This window comes from Furipterus horrens, unplaced genomic scaffold (genome assembly GCF_987537825.1).
Source record: "Furipterus horrens unplaced genomic scaffold, mFurHor1.1.pri manual_scaffold_3, whole genome shotgun sequence".
Lineage (NCBI taxonomy): Eukaryota > Metazoa > Chordata > Mammalia > Chiroptera > Furipteridae > Furipterus > Furipterus horrens.
Window position 1 is genome coordinate 128455447 of NW_028327173.1, and position 20509 is coordinate 128475955.

At 40.7% G+C, this 20509-nt stretch overlaps 1 pseudogene; it reads right to left on the reverse strand.

Moving 5' to 3' along the window:
• Nucleotides 1–19489: 19489 nt before the first annotated feature.
• On the reverse strand, nucleotides 19490–20128 carry LOC150015921 (large ribosomal subunit protein eL19 pseudogene; annotated as a pseudogene).
• Between the last annotated feature and the right edge of the window lie 381 nt (nucleotides 20129–20509).

Consider the following 20509-nt stretch of genomic DNA (forward strand, 5'->3'; position numbering starts at 1 on the left):
CTCTATGAGGTCTGGGGAGTGTCAGAGAGAGGCTGGATTATTTGGTTCTAGGGCTGGGTCCATTTTCCCCTTGCACACCCAATTAGAAAGACCGTTTATAGTAGAGCCCTACTTTGTGTGGCCAAATCTTGGTCTTTTAGGGCCCAATTAACTCTCTGGCCTCCCCCTGACAAGTCCCTAAGACCCTGTCCCACCACAAAGATACGCAGGTACCCAGCGGTGGTGGCAGGCCTTGGTGTACTCTGAAACTCCTGCTGACTGCCCTCAGACTCAACACTAGCTCCAAGTTTGAATCTGTATCAGTCTAGTGAATGCCACTCAGCCTGATCTTGTGACTCACTGAGAACCTAGCTCAAGCAACTCATGTACCACTAGCGACTCATTAAGTGACTGAGCCTAACAGACAATGGGCAGGCAGGGGCAGGGGCAGGTGGAGGTGGATCTTAGGGTGGGTTGGGCCACTTGCTGCCCTGCACCTGGGTTTGGTCTTGGTGGAATCTAGCCTTGGTGTTCAGCTTGGCCCCTCCCTCCCCCACACACCCAGGAACAGCAGAGGCAGCCACAAACTGTGGGTTGTTTTGAAGCTCCAGATAGGTAGCCCAGGCCTGACATTGACCTGCACTGGAGTCCCATCGAAGAGGCCACAGAACCAACACATCTGGTGATGGGCTTTAGATCACATCAGAGCATGACCCTATTAGCTCTACAGGTGGCACACCACAAGGGAGATCTCAGCAGGCACTTGACACTCTAGGTAAATTCACTTCATGTGGTCTGCCTGTGCACAGCAGTTTGTACACTGTGTTCATGGTCCATGTTCATAATCAGCCATTCTGATGGTCAACCCCATCCACAGATGAGTCAAGAGCATCCAAAACTCAACTATAACAGGAGGGCTCACATAACTCACTCAAGGGACATTCCTAGAGGACCTAACTCAGGGAATCAGGGAGACTGTGCCACTGAGCCCTACATGACACCTACTACATAAGGTCACCATACCATATCAGATCTACTTGATACATGGAAACAAATACAGAGAGGTGCCAAAATAGACAAAGAAGCATGCCCAAAATGAAAGAACAAAAGAAATACTCAGAAAGACAACTAAATAAAATGGAGGCAAGCAATCTACCAGTTACAGACTTGAAAACAATGGTTATAAGGATGGTCAAGGAACTTATTGAGAACTGCAACAAAAAGATAGCTAGCATTAAAAGAACATAAAAGCCATTAAAAAGAAACAGTCAGAAATGGAGAATACCATGTTATATATGAAGAATATACTAGAAGGAATCAACAGCTGATTAGATTAAACAATTTGAATAAGCAATTTAGAAGACAAGGTAGCAGAAAACACCCAATCAGAGAAGCAAAAAGAGAACAAAATTTTAAAAAAATGAGGATTATATAAAGATTCTCTGGGATGACATGAAGCATGATAACATGAAGCTTAACAACATCTGCATGATAGGGGTACCCAAAGGACAAGAGAGAGAGCAAGGGATTGAGAACCTAATTGAAGAAACAATGACTGAAAAATTCCCTAACCTGGTGAACAGAAAACATATACAAGTCCAGAAAGCACAGACATCCCAAACAAGATTAACCTAAAGAGGACCACACCAAGACATAGCATAGTTAAAATGGCAAAGGTTAAAGTCAAATAGAGTCTTAAAAGTAGCAAGAGAAAGATAGTTACCTACAAGGGAGCTCCCATATGACTGTCAGTTGATTTCTCAACAGAAACATTTCAGGCCAGAGGATGTTTGGCACAAAATATTAAAAGTGATGAAAAGTAAGGACCTACAACCAAAACTACTCTACCCAGCAAGGCTATGATTTAGAATTGAAGGAGAAATAACGAGTTTATCAGATAAAAACAAACAAACAGCAAAAAAAAAAAAAAAAAAAAAAACCAAACAACTGAAGGAGCTCATCACCACCAAACCAATATTAAAAGAAATGTTAAAGAAACTTCTTTAAGAAAAAAGAGAAACATAATTATAATGAATAAAATGGCAATAAATACATACATATCAATAATGTAAAATGACTAATGCTCTAATCAAAAGACATAGGGTAGCTGAATGGTTAAGCAAAAAAAAACCCCGATATATATAATGTCAACTAGATACCCACCTTGCAATGAAAAACACACAGAGACTGAAAGTAAAGAGATGAAAAAAGATATTTCATGCAAATGGAAACAAATAAACAAAAAGCTCAGGTAGCAATACTTATATCAGACAAAATAAACTGTAAAACAGGGCTATAAGACACAAAGAAGAATATTACAGAAGGATAAAGGGGTCAGTCCAACATTTATGCACTCAACATAAAAGCATATAAACATACAAACAAACCTTGGTGGACATAAAGGGAAAGATTGACAGTAATACAGTCATAGCAGGGGATTTTTAATATCCCAATGACATTAATGGATAGATCTTCCAGCCAGAAAATCAACAAGGAAACAGTGGCCTTAAATGACAAACCAGACCAGATGGATTTAATTGATATTTTCAGAGCATTTCACACCAAAGCAGCACACTATACATTCTTTTCAAGTGCATATGGAACATTTTCTAGGATAGACCACATGTTATGACACAAAACAAGTCTCAATACATTTAAGAATATTGAAATCCTACTAAGCAACTTCTCAGATCACAATGGTATGAAGCTGGAAATAATTATTTAAAACAAAGCAAACAAACAAACAAAAAAAAACAACCCTGAAAAATACACGAAGACATGGAGGCTAAATAACACATTACTAAACAATGAATGGGTTGACAATGAGATCAAAGAAGAAATCAAAAGATATCTTGAGACGAATAGAAAATGAGAACACAGCAAACACAAACCTCTGGGACACAGCAAAACAGTCCTGAGAGGGAAATTCATAGCATTACAGGCTTTTCTCAAGAAACAAGAAGAAGCTCAGATAAACAATCTAACTTTACATCTAAAGGAACTAGAAAAAGAACAACAAACTAAGCCCAAAATTAGTATATAGAAGAAAATAATAAAGATCAGAGCAAAAATAAATGAAATAGAGTAGGGATCCCCAACCCCCAAGCCACAGACCACACAGCAGGAAGTGAGCAGCAGGCTAGCCAGCAAAGCTTCACTCACATTGCCGCCTGAGCTCCACCTCCTGTTCCCTGACCCCTACGTCCATGGAAAAACTGTCTTCCACAAAACTGGTCCCTAGTGCCAAAAAGGATGGGGACTGATAAAATAGAGGCTAAAAAATATAAAAGATCAACAAAACATAGAGCTTGTTCTTTGAAAGTACAAACTAAGAAACCTTTAATCAGATTCATCAAGAAAATTAGAAAGAGGACTCAAATAAATCAAAAAAGAAAAAGAAGTAACAACTGACACCACAGAAATAAAAAGGATTATAAAAGTATTGTGAACAACTATATGCCAACAAATTGGATAATTTGGAAGAAAGTAATAAATTTCTAGAAACATACAATCTTCCAAAACTAAATAAATAAGAAACAGGAAATCTAAATGGATCAAATACAACCAGTGAAATAAAAACATTAATTTTTTTTTTAAAGTCTCAACAAACATAAGTCCTGGACCAAACAGCTTCACAGGTGAATTTCAGCAAACATTCAAAGCAGAACTAAGACCTATTATTCTCAACCTATTCCAAAAAATTCAAGCTTACTTAGTGAGACAGCACTATCCTAATTTTTAAACCATAAAAACACTACAAAGAAAAATTATAGGCTAATATCACTGATGGATGTAGATGCAAGTATCCTAAACAAAACATTAGCAAAGAAAATCCAGCAATACATTAAGAAGATCATACACCATGATCATGTAAAATTTATTTCTGGGAGGCAGGGTTGGTACAACACCTGCAGATCAATAAATATGACACACCACATAAACAAAATGAAGAATAAAATCATATGATCATAACAACAGATGCAGAAAAAAGCATTAGACAATATCCAGCATCCATTTATGATAAAAACCCTCAACAAAGTGGCAATAGACAGAACATACCTCAAAATAATAAAGGTCCCATATCACAAACCCACAGCCAACATCATTCTCAATGGGGACAAACTAGAAGTGTTTCCCTTAAGATGAGGAACAAGACAAGGATGTCTACTTTCACATTTCTTATCATCCAAGATAGTACTGGAAGTCCTAACTACAGCAATTAGACAAGAAGAAGAAACAGAAGGCATCCAAATTGGAAGTGAAAAAGTAAAACTGTCATTATTTACAGATGACATGATACTGCACATAGAGAACCCTAAAGATCTACCAAAAACATACAAGAACTGATAAACAAATTCAGTAAAGTAGCAGAATACAAAATTATTATTCAGAAATGAGTTGCATTTTATACACCAATATTGAACTATCAGAAAGGAAAACTAAGAAAATAATCCCATTTACAATTGCATAAAAAATAACAAAATACAAAGGAATAAACTTAACCAAGGAGTTACAAGATGTGTACTCAGGTACAAGACACTTAAGAAAAAAACTGAAAAAGATATATAGATGGAAGCATATACTGTGCTCATGAATAGGAAGAATTAACATCATTAAAATGTCCATACTACCCAAAGCAATCTATAGATTCAACCCAATGCCTATCAAACTACTAATGGTATATTTCATAGAACTAGAATAAATAATTAAAATTTTTATATGGAACAAAAAAAAAAGACCTCAAATAGCCACAGCAAACTTGGCAAAAAAGAACAAAGTTGGAGGTATTATGTTACCTGATATCAAATAATACCATAGGCTATAGTTATCAAACAGCAAAATACCAGCATAAAAACAGACACATAGATTAAGGGAACTAAACAGAGAGCCCAGATATAAACCCACACCAATATGGTCAATTCCCCGTCGGCAGCCGTCCGTCTCGAGAGACGATGGTGTAGCTTCTTAAGAGTCTATCTGCACCGCCGAGAATGGTTGTGCAGTCCAACTCAGGAGTGACACGGTATCTGTCTCCTCCCGTGTTGAATCGACATCTTGCGATGACGCTGGAGTGTCCTCTCCAGTGAAGCTGAAGCTACAGAGCCTGGGCAGGGTGATATGGAGGGTCTGCTGTTGCCCATGCAGCAGACCCCCCCTCTCTTCGCAGCTGAAGGGTCCAAGGGAAAGACGGAGTCGATACAGCTTGGCTTCAGGTGCGCCGCAGGAGTTGCCGGTGTTGACTACAACGTCAAACCGCCTTAGGGACTCCGGCTCCGGATTTTCTGTCGGGGTTTACTCCCTTAGCCTTTCCCCTGAAGAGGTATGCCGCAAGGCAGCGGAGGTTTTTTGGAGTCAGAGTTTTCCTTCTCTGATGTGCCCTGACTGGAAGATCGAACCAGCGACACTTAGCTCGCAGGCCGACGCTCAATCCACTGAGCTAAACCAGCCAGGGCCTATGGTCAATTAATATTTTACAAAAAAGGTAAGAACATATATGGCCTTCATTATGTTTAGGTATGCTCCCTCTATTCCCACATTGTTGAGAGTTTTTATCATAAATTGGTGCTGAATTTTATCAAATGCTTTTTCTGCATCTATTGATATGATCATGTGGTTTTTATTCTACATTTTGTTTATGTCGTGTATCACAGTTACTGATTTTCAAATGTACTGACCTTGCATCCCTGGAATAAATCCCACATGATCATGGTGTACGATCTTTTTGATGTATTCGTGTATTCGGTTTGCTAATATTTTGTTGAGGATTTTAGCATCTATGTTCATCAGGGATATTGCCTTATAATTTTCTTTTTTAGTAGTGTCTTTATCTGGTTTTGGAATTTGAATAATGCTGGCCTCATAAAACGAGGTTGGGAGTCTTCCCTCCTCTTGAATTTTTTTGGAATGGTTTGAGAGGGAGAAGTGTTAGTTCTTCTTGGAATGTTCAGTAAAATTCACCTGGGAAGCCAACTGGTCCAGAGCTTTTGTTTGCTGGGAGTTTTTTTTTTATTACTGCTTCAATTTCACTTGGTGTAATCTGTCTATTTCTGATTCTTCCTGATTTAGTTTTGAAAGATTGTATGTTTCTATGAATTTATTCATTTTGTCCAGATTGACCAATTGGTTGGCATAATACTTCCTTTGTACTTCTTTGGTGTCAGTTGTTACTTTTCTTTCATTTCTGATTTTATTTAAGTCCTCCCCCCCCCTTTTTTTTTCTGGATGAGTCTGGTTAAAGGTTTGTCAATCTTGTTTATCTTTTCAAAAAACCAGCTCTTGGATTCATTGATCTTTTGTATTTTTTTTTTAAGACTCTTTCATTTATTTCTTCTCTGATCTTTATTATTTCCTTCCTTCTACTCACTTTGGACTTTGCTTGTTCTTAGATTGTTTATTTGAGCTTTTTCTTGTTTCTTGAGAAAGGCCTGTAATGTTATGAATTTTTCTCTTAGGATTGCTTTTCTTTTGTCACACAGATTTTGGGTTGTTATGTTCTCATTTTCCATTTGTCTCAAGGTATCTTTTGATTTCTTCCTTGATCTCACTGTTAACCCATTCATTGATTAGTAACGTGTTATTTAGCTTCTATGTCTTTGTGTATTTATCATTTTCTTCTTGTGGTTGGTTTCTAGTTTCACAGCATTGTGGTCAGAGAAGATGCTTGATATGATTTTAATTCTTCTGAAATTTATTGAGACTTGTTTTGTGTCCTAACATGTGGTCTATTCTAGAAAGAATGTGTACTTGAAAAGAATGTATATTCTGCTGCTTTGGGGTGAAATGCTCTGAAGGTATCAATTAAATCCATTTGATGTCTCCTCCTAGATTTTCTGTCTCAAAGATTTATACATTGAAGTCAATGGGCTGTTAAAATCCCCTTCTATGATTGCATATCTGTCAGTCTCTTCCATTATGTCCATCAAGATTGCTTTACATATTTAGGTGATCCTATGTTGGGTGCATAAATGTTTACTAGGGTTATATTCTTTGTTGATTGTTCCTTTTATCATTAGGTAGTGTCCTTATCTGTCTCTTCCTATAGCCTTGGTTTTAAATTCTATTTCTTCAGATATAAGTATTGCTGCCCCAGCTTATTTTCCCTTTCTATTTGCATGAAACCTCTTTTTCCATGCCATTACTATTTGTCTCTGTGTTTCTTTTGTTCTGAGGTGGACCTCTTGAAGACAGCATATATATAGGTCTTATTTTCCTATCCATTCAGCTACCCTGTGTCTTTTGATTGGAGCAGTTAAGCCATTTACATTTACAGTGATTATTGATAAATAACATTTATTGCCATTGTATTTTTAAACTATTCTCCTGTTGTTGTTTTTTTGTTTGTTTGCTTTTTTACCTTCTTCTTCTTCTTCTTCTCAAAGCAAGTAACTTAACATTTGTTGTAATACTGGTTTGGTAGTAACACATTCCTTTAGTTTTTAATTGTCTGGGAAGTTCTTTATTTCTCCTTCAATTTTAAGTGATAGCCATGCTGGGTAGAGCAACCTTGGTTGTAGGTCCTCGCTTTTCTTCATCTTGAATATTTCATGCCAATCCTTTTTGGCCTGAAATGTTTCTGTTGAGAAATTAGAATACAGTCTAATAGGAGCTCCCTTATAGGTAACTAACTGCTTTAGTCTTGCAGCTTTTAAGATTCTCTCTTTGTCTTTAAGCTTTGCCATTTTAATTATGATGTGCCTTGGGAGTGGGCTTTTTGGTCCATCTTGTTAGGGACTCTCTGTGCTTCCTGGACCTGTCTTTTTCCTTCACCACATTTGGGAAGATTTTGGTCATTATTTCTTCAAATATGTGCTTGATCCCTTGCTCACTCTCTTCCTCTTCTGGTATCCCCATAATGAAAATGTTGTTATGCTTCAATTTGTCCCATAGGTACCTTACAGTCTCATTAAAAAAATTTTTTTTTTCTTTTTGCTGCTCTGATTGGGTGTTTTTTCCTACCTTGTCTTCCAAATGTCTTATTCAATCCTCTGCTTTACTCCTCCCAGTGCATTATCTCTTTCATATATTTCATTCTTTATTTATGACTGGTCCTTCTTTATGGTTGCTATGTCTTTTTTTATGCTGTTGAGCATCTTTATAATCATTACTTTAAACTCTGTGTCTGATAAATTGCTTGCCTCCATTTCACTTAGCTCTTATTCTGAAGAAATTTCTTGTTCTTTCATTTGGGCCTGTTTCTTTGTCTTCCCATTTTGTCTTCCACTTTGTGTTTGTGTCTATGTATTAGGTAGATCAGGAAAGACTGGTTCAGACCTATGTCAGACACTTCCTATGACTGGCCCTGGGCAACCCGTTGGAGCCATCAGCAATCCACATCTTGTGGCTCCATTTGCTGGCCCTGGGTGCATGCTGAAAGAACCAAGCTGCACACCAAGGCTGGCTTTTACCAGCACCAGGCTTGGGGGAAGGTCAGCTAAAATCTAAAACCTCCCAGAGATCTGCCTCTGCCTGCAGGATGACAGTTAGGATTAATCACCAAAATGGTCTCCAGCTATATTCCTCAACAGCAAGGCAGGGTGGAGCAAGAGGCATTTCTGCCGGCAGAGCTATTGCTTCCCCCCAGGTTGATGCTTCATGGACAGAAGTGCTCTGCCTGAGAAAGATGGCTTCTGCAGTATGGGGAATGACTCAGTATAGGGATCCTGGTGGCTGATTCTTAAGCTCTCTCCCCAGAGCCACCAACCCCACACTTTCCTCAAATGGCCCTAGTCTGTTCTGCCCTCACTCTGCTGGAGCCCAGGGTCGTCGTTGGCAGCCGTCCGTCTCGAGAGACGATGGTGTAGCTTCTTAAGAGTCTATCTGCACCGCCGAGAATGGCTGTGCAGTCCGACTCGGGAGTGACACGGTATCTGTCTCCTCCCGTGTTGAATCGACATCTTGCGATGACGCTGGAGTGTCCTCTCCAGTGAAGCTGAAGCTACAGAGCCTGGGCAGGGTGATATGGAGGGTCTGCTGTTGCCCATGCAGCAGACCCCCCCTCTCTTCGCAGCTGAAGGGTCCAAGGGAAAGACGGAGTCAATACAGCTTGGCTTCAGGTGCGCCGCAGGAGTTGCCGGTGTTGACTACAACGTCAAACCGCCTTAGGGACTCCGGCTCCGGATTTTCTGTCGGGGTTTACTCCCTTAGCCTTTCCCCTGAAGAGGTATGCCGCAAGGCAGCGGAGGTTTTTTGGAGTCAGAGTTTTCCTTCTCTGATGTGCCCTGACTGGAAGATCGAACCAGCGACACTTAGCTCGCAGGCCGACGCTCAATCCACTGAGCCAAACCAGCCAGGGCTGGAGCCCAGGGTAAGTGGCTGCAAACAAAATTTTGTGTGTTGGCCTTTTAAGGGACTCTTTGCATCTTTAGCCATCTCTCCCTGGCTGACAGAAACCACACAACTTTTCACAGCCAGGTATTATTTGGGTTCCTTTCCTAGTTCTGGTGCTCTAGACTAGGGAGCCCTGCTTGGGATTTAGACCCTACACTTCTAGGGGGAACCCCACTGGCTGCTAAAATATCCCCCCAGAACTTCAGCCACTGCCCATGGAAGCCCAGCCAGCCCTCTCACGCCTCTGTACTTCCTACCAGTCTCATTGTGGTGATGTGTTTTTTTCTGTAAGTCCTTGGTTATAAGGCTTCTCTCCAGCTAGTGTTCAGTTGGTTATTCAGGACGATTTTTCTATAATTTAGTTGTAATTCCAGTTTGGTCCTGGGAGGAGGTTAGTGTAGCTTGGAGGTTAGTGTAGCCTCCACCTACTCAACCACCATCTTAGATTTCTGAAAAATAAAATTTTTAAAAATGTATACCTACCAACAAAGCCACACAAAAAAATTGTATCAGGACCAACTGCACCCATCTGGGAAATAGTGGTCAGCTGGAGCACAAGTGCCTGAAGACTAAGGATCTAACTTGCTTGCTTTTCAGTTACAACCCCATTCTCTTTGGCCCATCCCTTAGCCCTTCCAGACTCAGCTTCCTCCACCATGAACTGGGGTCAAGTTCATACCTGCCCTAGGCACTTTGTAGACTCATTGGCAGGCTGGCATGAAACTACACATGGCAAACTGCTTTCTGAACTTTGCAGTTCAAGTTGTTTTTGGTTGTTTTGATTTTTATTCAACTATAGGAAGAGGTATGGAATCAAGACAGTCTGATACAATGAGTCCTAGAATTTTGGGATCAGAAGGAGCCAGAGGGACCTTGTGGTTAGATTGTGGAAGATGAGATGTGAATTGTTGAAGCTGTGTACCACTTGGAGATTTGAGGTCATCTCAAGGTCGCTCATCAATCCTTTCCTGTGGGTAACACATCCCTTCTATCCTCTTTAGGCTCCAAGGAAAGGAACAGCTGCTCCTCCTCCCACCTGATGGGAGCAATGCTGGCATTTTAGGTGAGACTCAGGTCTAGAGACTGTAGGTGACTTGCAGTGAGAGAAAGACAAAACCTGAGGCCCTCCTGGTCTTCAGCTTCATGCTGCTCCCTGCTACTCCCTTCCCTATCACCCCATCAGGGCCACATTCTGGAAGGAAAAAGTTCAAGACTACAGATCTGTCTGATTCAGCCTGTGGAACACACAATTGACTCCCCAATTTTTTTCATATGTTTTGTAAAAGGAATTATTACCCATAAAATTGAAGTCTATTTAAAGAAAAAAATATTTTATCCACCTCACTAGATGGGGTAGATTAAATTAAGTATAAAAGGATTTAGAACAGTACCTGATTACAGAAGTTGTCAGGATCCCAACTACCTCCATCGATCTGAATTGGTAGAATCTTACAAAATGAAAGCTATAAGAATACAGTATTTGCTATAAATTATAATACCCAGTAAGGAGAACCACCTAAAAGTCAAACAGTACGGGACTGACAGTGTAGATATGATAGAATAAACAGCCAACAAAATCATGTCACAGAAGAATGATTAAGGCAATGAAGGAAATGAATCAGGGTAACTGAGTGGGGTGACAGAGACAGGGGGACTTTATTGACGAAGGTGGTCTCTGAGGACTGGTATTGATCAGGGACTCATATGAGGGCCTGAGCCATATAGTGCTGGGAGGAGCAAAGGCTCAAAAGCAGGAAAGGACTTGGACCACAAAGAAGCACATGAGGTGGAGCACAGTGCACATGGGGGAGAGGAGAATGAAATAAGGTAAGAGAGGCCTCCCCATGCACAGCCCATCCTGTTAGGAGAAGCTGGGGTTTTATTTTATGTGATATTGGAAGCCACCAGAGTGTTGTGAGCAGGACACTTATTATTTTAAAGGATCACAGTGGCTACTTTTTGGAGAATAAACTGTAGAGGGTTAGAATGGAAGTAGGGTAATTTGGGAAAAAGGTAGTTTAATAGTTTTGCAGTATTTTAAGGAAGAGATGATGGTGGCTTAGGCAGAGAGGAAATGGTAAAAAATAGCAGACTCAGAATATATTTTGAATAGTATGATCCTACTTTTATAAAAAAGAAATGCACATATACTGGAAAGATATCTATAGCGATATCTATTATATATCTATATTTATATCTATAGATAGGTATTAATAGTTCCTATCTCTGAATTATGCTATTCATGGTGACTTTAATTTCCTTCTTTATGATTTTGTACATTTTTCAAAGCTTCCACAACAAACATAGTAGTTAATAAATCAGAAAAAAAGGACATTTTTGGAAAAAAAGCATCAATTATCCAAGGACAAGTCAAGTGAGGTGGATTGCTAACAGCCTGAATAAAGAGATGTTGAGAATCTGACTGACAGCAATTTCAATAACTGCTGCCAGTATAAATGACTAAAAAAGTAATAACTGCAGGTAATAGGACAGAATTTAGAGATCTTCTAGTAGGGACCTCCCTCCTTGAACCCTTTCCACTCTGCTTTATTCAAACCCACCTGGTGTATCATGTACCTTTCTGTGCACCACAATCTTAAGATCCAAATGAGCTGAAGAAGAACATCAGAAGTGGGGGGTGGGGGGACTTAAAACCACACAAGGCAATAATAACAGAAGTAGTTACCACCCACTGAGCACCTACTCTGTCAGGCACTTTAAAAATAGGAAGTAGGAGCTTCGGTCCAAGATGGAGAAGTAGGTAGATGTGCTTCACCTCCTTGCACAACCATAAGAAAGATTACGTCTATCTACCTCCAAACAAAAAACAACCAGAACTACCAGAAAATCAAACTACATGGAAGTCCAACAAACAAGGATATAAAGAAGTAATTCTCATCCAGATGGGCAGGAGGGGTGGAGACTGGGAGCCAAGGCAGAGAGGACATTGTGTGGCAGCTGCAGCAAGGCATTGGCTGTGGTTGGCTGGCAGAAAGTGTAGTCACACATTATAAAAGCTGGGAGGGACACCTAGGGAGCCATCCCAGTCCCAGGCCAGACCGCTTAGCTCATAGTTCCAGCTCTGGGAAAATAAAGCCTTATTGCTCTGACAGTGTAACCAGTGGGGGTTTGGGCAGCAGAAGAATCTGCTGGTCTCTCAGGAGAGTCCATTTAGAGGACCCGCATGGTCCTAGAACATCCACAAACACATCCACTCTGGGAACCGCCACCAGGGCAACAGCTTTAGGGAGGCCAGTCACATACGGGAAGCGGGTGAAGTGACTGGAAAAGGAGCAAGTGCCGAGCAAGTGGTATTGTTGCCTCTCTGTGTGACACACAGTGCCACAAGGTGGTAAACTGGTCACCCAGCACTGATGAATACCTAAGGCTCTACCCCTTCCAATGTAACAGGTATGACAGCTCTACCTAAGACACAGAGGCAAACACAGGAGGCTGTCAAGTTGAGGAGACAGAGAAGTATGACTGAAAAGAAGGAGCAAATCAAGACTCCAGAGGTAGAACTAAGTGAGGAGATAGCTAACCTAATAGACACAGAGTTCAAAATACTGGTGATAATGATGCTCAAAGAAATAATTGAGTATGGCAAACACATAAGGGAAGGCTATATTAAGTGAAATGAAGGAAAATCCACATGAAACCAATGGTGAAAGGAAGGAAATCAGGTTTAAATCAATGATTTGAAACATAAGGAAAAAATAAACAGTCAACCGGTATGGAATGAAGAAACAAGAATTGAGAGGAAAAAAAAAATGAGGAGAGGATTTAAAACCTCTGTGACAACTTTAAACATACCAACGTCCGAATCATAGGGGTGCCAGAAGGAGAAGAGCAAGAGGAAAAAATTGGAAATTATTTGATAAAATAATGACAGAAAACTTCCCTAATTTGCCAAAGGAAATAGACATACAAGTCCAGGAAGCACAGAGAGACCCCAAGCAATTTGGGCCCAAAGAAAAACACACCAAGACACATCATAATTAAAATGCTAAAAGTTAAAGATAAAGAGAGGCTCTTTAAAACAGCAAGGGAAGAGAGTTACCTACAAAGAAGTTCCCATAAGACTATCAGCTGATTTTTCAAAAGAAACTTTGCTGGCAAGAAGGGACTGGCAAGAGGTATTTAAAGTGATGAAAAGCAAGAACCTACAACCAAGATTATTCTATCCATAAAAATTATCATTTAGAATGGAAGGACAAAAAAAGTGCTTCCCAGACAAGGTAATGCTAAAGGAGTCCATCATCACCAAGCCCTTATTATATGAAATGTTAAAGGAAAATATTTAAGAAAAAGAAAAAGATCAAAACTATTATTAAAATGACAAAAAACTCACAACTATCCACCAATGAATCTAAAAAAACAAAAACAGACTAAGCAAACTAGAACAGGAACAGAACCATAGATATGGAGATCATATGGAGCATTATCAGTGGGGAAGAGGAAGGGGGAGAAAGGGGGAAACAGTGCAGGGATCAAGAAGCATAACTGGTAGGTACAAAATAGACAGGGGGAGGTTAAGAACAGCATAGGAAATGGAGAAGCCAAAAAACTTATACACATGACACATGGATGTGAACTAAGGGGGGGTGGCATTGCAGGAGGGAAGGAGGGTACTGGGCAGAGGGGGGCAAATGGGGAAAATTGAGACAACTATAATAATATAATCAATAAAATATACTTAAAAAACAAAATAAAAATGGGAAGTAGTTATGTTCATTTGAATAGAAGGAAAAACAGGGCAAATAAATATTTTTCTGAGCACTAATGGAGTGACCGCACGAATTACTTGTTTATACTTTATCAAAGATAATTCTTACCATGATATTCTGAGATAAGTATTATCTCTGTTTTATAGAACCACAGTTTTATAAAATTAGTTTAGGGAAACAACATTGCATCGTTATTGGTGTGGAGCTAGACAGCCTGGTATAAATCTTAGCAGCTATGTGACCTTGGGCATGCTGCTAAGCCTTCCCGAGCCTCAGTTTCCTCATCTACAAAAGGGGCTTCTGACACCTATCTCATCAGGTTGTGTGAAGATTAAATTAGTTAATACACTGGAGCACTTAGCACAGCCTGGCATGTAGTAAGCTCAGTAAGCATGAGCTATTATTGTTAAAAACATGCCTAAGATCAGCCACTTAGTAAGTGGGGGAGCCAGTAAAGAAGAAAAGAATCTGAGGGCCCTGGGTAATTAATTACTTTCTAGCAGGGCCCTGGGTAAAGGTCTGTCACAGGGAAGGAGGGGGAGGCTTGTACTGACCCAGTGAACACAAGTATTACAGGGTGTCTGATAAGGTGCAACCTGAAATTAGTTAGCTAGTTAGTGTCAGTTACTTTTCTGCCTAAGTGGACACAGATCTTCCTAGTTCAGGGAAGTCATTAAGTGGTTACTCTTGTTTATGCCCCTATTGGCCTGGAGGGAAAGCTTAGTAGAGCTAGCTGTGGCATGACAAATGTGACCTTGAATACCCCTTGTTATGATGAGAGGTGGGACAATTGCATGGGGGGTCAAAGAGCCATTATTTCTAGATAGAATCTCCCTAATGAGTTAGGACAGACCCCACAGAAGCTGTCTGGGAGAAAAGGACACCAAAGAACCCCAAGGGGAAACAGCCTGAGAAAGGGGCAGTCTGGTCTGGTGGTCTCAGGTTACCACCAGGGATAAAGGGCAACCCTGGAAGGGGTGGGTAGGAGCAGGCAGGTCAACACAGCCCCCCCGCTGAGACCTGCTGGTTGTGGGTGTGACTTGAGAACAATGAGCCCTGTGAACCAGAAGAACTGTGAGCTCAGAGTCCAGGTGCAGTGTGTGCAGTGCCTCTGGGGTGGGGAGAGGACCCTGCAGCAGAGGGAAGTGCTGCTGACTGTCCAGCCAGTTCACTCTCACCGCATGGTAGGAAGAAAGACACCAACAGACTACTCAGACAACCTGTTTTTGGTTGTTTTTTTTTTTTTTTTTTTCTGCTTGCATCTGGAACCAGGACTGACCCTTTTGCAATGAGTTAAGACCAGGGTGTTCTTGGGGTTCTTACATGCTTAGAAGAGATGGGAGGTCATGGGGGCGTTTATAAAAGGAGATTTTTGTACTTCCTCCTCATGTAGGCAGGCAGATATTCTGGCAACTGCTAGGGGGAAAATGATGTATGTATTATTTGTAACCCCCAAGCTGGTGAAGTGGGTTAAATCGGTTGCATACATTTAATAAGACTTGATTAAGCTCAGTGTTAAGGACTTTCTAAAAATCAGAAGTAATAATAAGAATAGCTAGGGTTTATTTGGCACTTACTACACGCCAAACTCTTTACGTACCTTAACTGATTAATCCTCACTAAACCATATGAGCTGGGGACCATTTTTAATCATTTTACAATGAAGAAACTGAGGCCACGAGAGGCTAAAATACCTTGTCAAGGTCATGGAACGAGAATTAGATGGTAGGGTGGCCTGGCTGCAGAGCCTATCCTTTCAATCCTTCTACCTCCCTGTGAAGATGGAAAGGGAGATGCAATGCAACATGGAGATGCTGCTGATGGGATTAGAAGAAATGAGTTTGGACTAGAATGCCTAACTACATAGCCCTTTCCAATGCTGCAACTCCGATTTTATGCTTCTTCGCAACCTTAAGGACCTATGTGTTTCATTTATCTTTACAGAATTGTTATCAAAATGAATTGCATGTTATAAGTGGAAAATAAGCACAGAAACTATTGCTAAGAAATACAAACCACATATCGAGACACATTCTAAGTCTGTAGATTAGATTTCGTGATAATGACCTTCAGAGTAGTATTTGTTCATTCAGCAAATATTACATGCTTTCTATGTTTATTGTTCTAGGTACTTGGTATCTAGGATTGAAAAAGATCCCTGCCTTTGAGGATTTTACAGTCTTGTGCGAGGAGAGAAAATAAATAGCAAATTATATAGTATATTAGAAGGCTTTAAGTTCTTGATCACAGTAGCAGTTTTAAATTCAGCTGGCAGGGCAGAACTTTTTGAGAAGGTGACATCTGAGCAAAGGCTTAAAGGAGATGAGTGAGTTAGCCATGTAGGTATCTGGAGAAAAATATTTCAGGCAGAGGAAACATCCCATCCAAAGGCCTGGGATCAAACCCTCCTGGTTGAGAAGCTGCAAGGAGGCAGTGTGACTTGCAAGGTCAGGGAGTGGGTGAGAAGTAGGAGGTGATGTTCCAGCAGTGGGGGTGGCAGGTCTTGCAGGCCATTGTAAAGACTGGCCTTGACACTGAGTGATATGGGAAACTGTAGTGGGATATAAAGCAGAGAAATGACATGATCTAACTTACACTGAGTATATTAAAATGCACTGTATTTAATATTGTTTTGACTTGAAAATATTCTTTATTACTGAGGTCATTGCTCATGAGCAAATGAAGCTTACACTAAATGAATGTCAGCACTATGTACAGAAAACCCCACTGGTTTGGGGACTGTAGTGGAAGGGGAGGGAGTTGGTGGACTTGGGTGAAAACAGTTTTGTCATTATTCAAACAGCCAATGAGAGGAGTAACTGATAACAGTAGCTGTAAAGGTCAGTGCAAATATTAAGTGCCATTAAATGCTAACCACTACTTAAACATAAAAAGCCCATCATTCTTTGGCCCAGGGGTTAAGTAAGACCTCTGGCAGCCTGCATGCCCAGGCCGGCCTGGTCGTGCTTTGGTGCCTTTAAAAGACTCTTCCTTCAGCCTGTGTTATCTGAGGGCTGAATCTCCCATCCACAGCTCTGGTGGAAGGAACTGAGCTGTTTATCATATGTGCTCAGCAACAAAACACAATCCTGAGAGAAGGGGCTGATGAACATTTGTTTAAAAAAAAATCATTAATTCTTATGCTCTGCTTACAAGACTCCCTGAAAAGCATTGAGTGTTTAAATGAATGACATGGGGATAGATGTAAAAAGCTCTTGCAGTGAGTTGTTTACACCAGTCTGCCTGGAAATTTTGCTCGAGATTTGTTTGTGTGGGAATAACAGTGGAAGGCTCGCCAGTGCCAGCGTTGAAACAGACACAGTGAATAGCTATTGTTCTGACACAGTATCCGGCCACTCTTGCCTATACGCACCAAAGACGACCTTCCTCTTCAGAAATAACTTCCAGCCATTATATATTTTTTAAATTGTTATTGATGTACTCAATGTTCTAGATAACTGGGGAGGAGGAAAGTTATATAAAGACATTTTGGTTTCTCTCCTAAAAGGATTTCATAACTTCTTTATTTTGGTAAGTCAGGTCAATTTTTCTTTCTTTCTTTTTCTTTCTTTCTTTCTTTCTTTCTTTCTTTCTTTCTTTCTTTCTTTCTTTCTTTCTTTCTTTCCTTTCTTTCTTTCTTTCTTTCTCTCTTTCTCTCTTTCTCTCTCTCTCTCTTTCTCTCTTTCTTTCTTTCTTTCTTTCTTTCTTTCCTTCCTTCCTTCCTTCCTTCCTTCCTTCCTTCCTTCCTTCCTTCTCTCTCTCTCTCTCTCTTTCTTTCTTTTTCTTTCTTTCTTTCTTTCTTTCTTTCTTCCTTTCTTTCTCTTTCTTTCTTTCTTTCTTTCTCTTTCTTTCTTTCTTTCTTTCTTTCTTTCTTTTTCTTTCTTTCTTTCTTCCTTCCTTCCTTCCTTCCTTCCTTTTTCTTTTCCATGTTGCTAACAAAATATGATAAAAGAGATATAAGATAAAGGGAAGCAACTTATTTAACACCTATTATGAACCAGATTCTGTGTTATATCATTTCATTTCACTATCACTACCTGGTAAAAACAGATATTATCTCCTGTTTTGTAGATGAGGCAACAAAGGCTTAGAAAAATAGAGTTAACTTTCTTGAATTTCTTATTAAGTCTCAGAGCCGGGATTTGAACCTAAACTGTTGACTCCAAATCCATGTTCTCCTACCACACAGACCTGCCCTCAAGAAGGCTATCATCTAGTGGGTGAGGCAATATTTACACATAGAAATCAACTGGAGAAAAATACCAGCAGTACATAATCCAATGCTAATTCACATGACTAAGACTCCTGAATTCAATCCCACAAACACGTACAGATGCTGACTAAGAATAGGCCCTAAGCAAAGCATTTGCAGGAACATTAATGAAGTGGAAGTGACTAATGGAAGAATAATTTTTCTTCCAATGACATATGTACCTCAGATAACCCAAGATGACTAAGAAGATAGGTGTGAGGCTGTAGGCCTGAGATGGCACTGCCCACTTGATGAGCATGGGCCCATTCATGTCTTCCCCTAGCTTCACAGTCTGAAGGATAATAGACCAGGGATGGGGGCGGGGGGTGTCCAAGAAAAAGCAGCAAGTCCTAAGACATTAAAGAAAATGTGAATTAGAGGTCACAAAGACAACTAATAACACCCTTAGGTTATTACACCTAAACGGTGTTTCAGGAAATTTTTAGCTCCTAGGATGTCTGCCTCATTTCTTCCCACCCACTGGTACCCACTAGGGGAATGACATTTGTGCTGGTTACTGAGCTTGAATCCCTCTGCCTGGTGGTCCTCGGCTGGGACTCTGTGGCCTGCTGCTCCCTCTTAGGTTCTGCCAGGAAGGAGTGCTGGACGGAAACGGCAAGACTGGAGGAGGAAGAAGGGCCGGCCTTTTCCTGTGCTTTCTGTTTGTTTCCTATGGTTCAGCACCTCCTCAGCCTCACATCTTCACCCTGGCCAGGCAGTTAATTCCAGTAGCAGTAGTTGATTCTAGCTTGCAGTTTTTCCAATTTGCACAGAACCAGCTCGAAGTGCAGGACCACTGCTTCCCGCCTTTGGAAATTTTTGTGTTTCAATGATTCTAATCTCCTCCCTTGTTACTTGAGTCTTCAGGCTGGTAGCTGCTTCCTTCAGTTACTACCACTGTGGCACCTTAATGTACTTTTTGTCTTTTCAGTTCTTCAACGCCTAGTTCACAATTCTTTATACTACATTTTGTTGATTAAAATAACTGGTGTGGTTGGTTTCTTTCTTTTTTTATTTTTATTTTTTGCCTTAATCCCTCATTTAAAATTTTATTTTTCAATTACAGTTTACATTCAATATCATTTGTATTAATTTCTGGTTGATGTGGTTGGTTTCTGTCTCTTGAAAGGAGGCTGACTTATATGCAATCAATTTCATTTTTTTTTTTTTTAAGGTAGATGAGGCTACTTTATTTAATGACTGATGCATGTAATTGCCAAGGCCACTATGTACAGGTAAGAGAGGTGGAGCTTTATTTCTTGGTCTCTTCCTCCTTGGAGAGAGTTTTGATGATCTCGTCCTTCTTGGCCTGGAGCCTCTCTTCACGGCACTTACGAGCTTCCTTGGTCTTAGACCTGCGGGCCTCAGCCTGGTCAGCCAGAAGCTTCTTGCGACCCTTGTCCGCCTTCAGCTTGTGGATGTGTTCCATGAGAATCCGCTTGTTTTTGAACACGTTACCCTTCACTTTTAGGTACAGGCTGTGGTACATGTGGCGGTCAATCTTCTTAGATTCACGGTATCTTCTGAGTAGCTGGCGAAGAATTCTCATCCTCCTCATCCAGGTGACTTTCTCAGGCATTCGAGCATTGGCAGTACCCTTTTGCTTACCTATGCCCATATGCCTGCCCTTCCTGCGGACCAAGGTGTTTTTCCGGCATCGAGCCTGGGAACGGACAGTCACAGGCTTCTGGATGATCAGCCCATCTTTGATCAACTTCCGAATCTGTTGATGGGAGTTGGCATTGGTGATTTCATTGGTCTCATTGGGGTCCAACCAGACCTTCTTTTTGCCACAGTGGAGGACACTGGAGGCAAGCCTCTTCTGAAGCCTTAGCATATTCATGGCTGCTGCCACAGCGGTGAAAGGAAAGGACCCAATTTCATTTTTAATTTAAGCAAATTGGAAAGCCAGTTAATATATGGTAACGTCCAATACAAATGTTTGGGACAAGAATATTTAGTTCATTGCTTGTACCCACATCAGGCTGGTGGTTCTAAAATGCCAATCTGATCATGCCCATGCTAAGTTTAAGGCCCTACAGGGGCTCCCATTGCTTACTGAAGTCCAAGCTCCTTGCACCACGCCCTCCACAAGTCCCTGCTCCGCCCCCTCCAGACCAACCATGCTATTTTTCACACCTCGTGCCTTTGTCTAGGTTGTTGCCTCTGCTTAGAATGTATCCTTCAAAGCCCAGCTCAGATGTCAGCTCTTTTACGAAGCCTT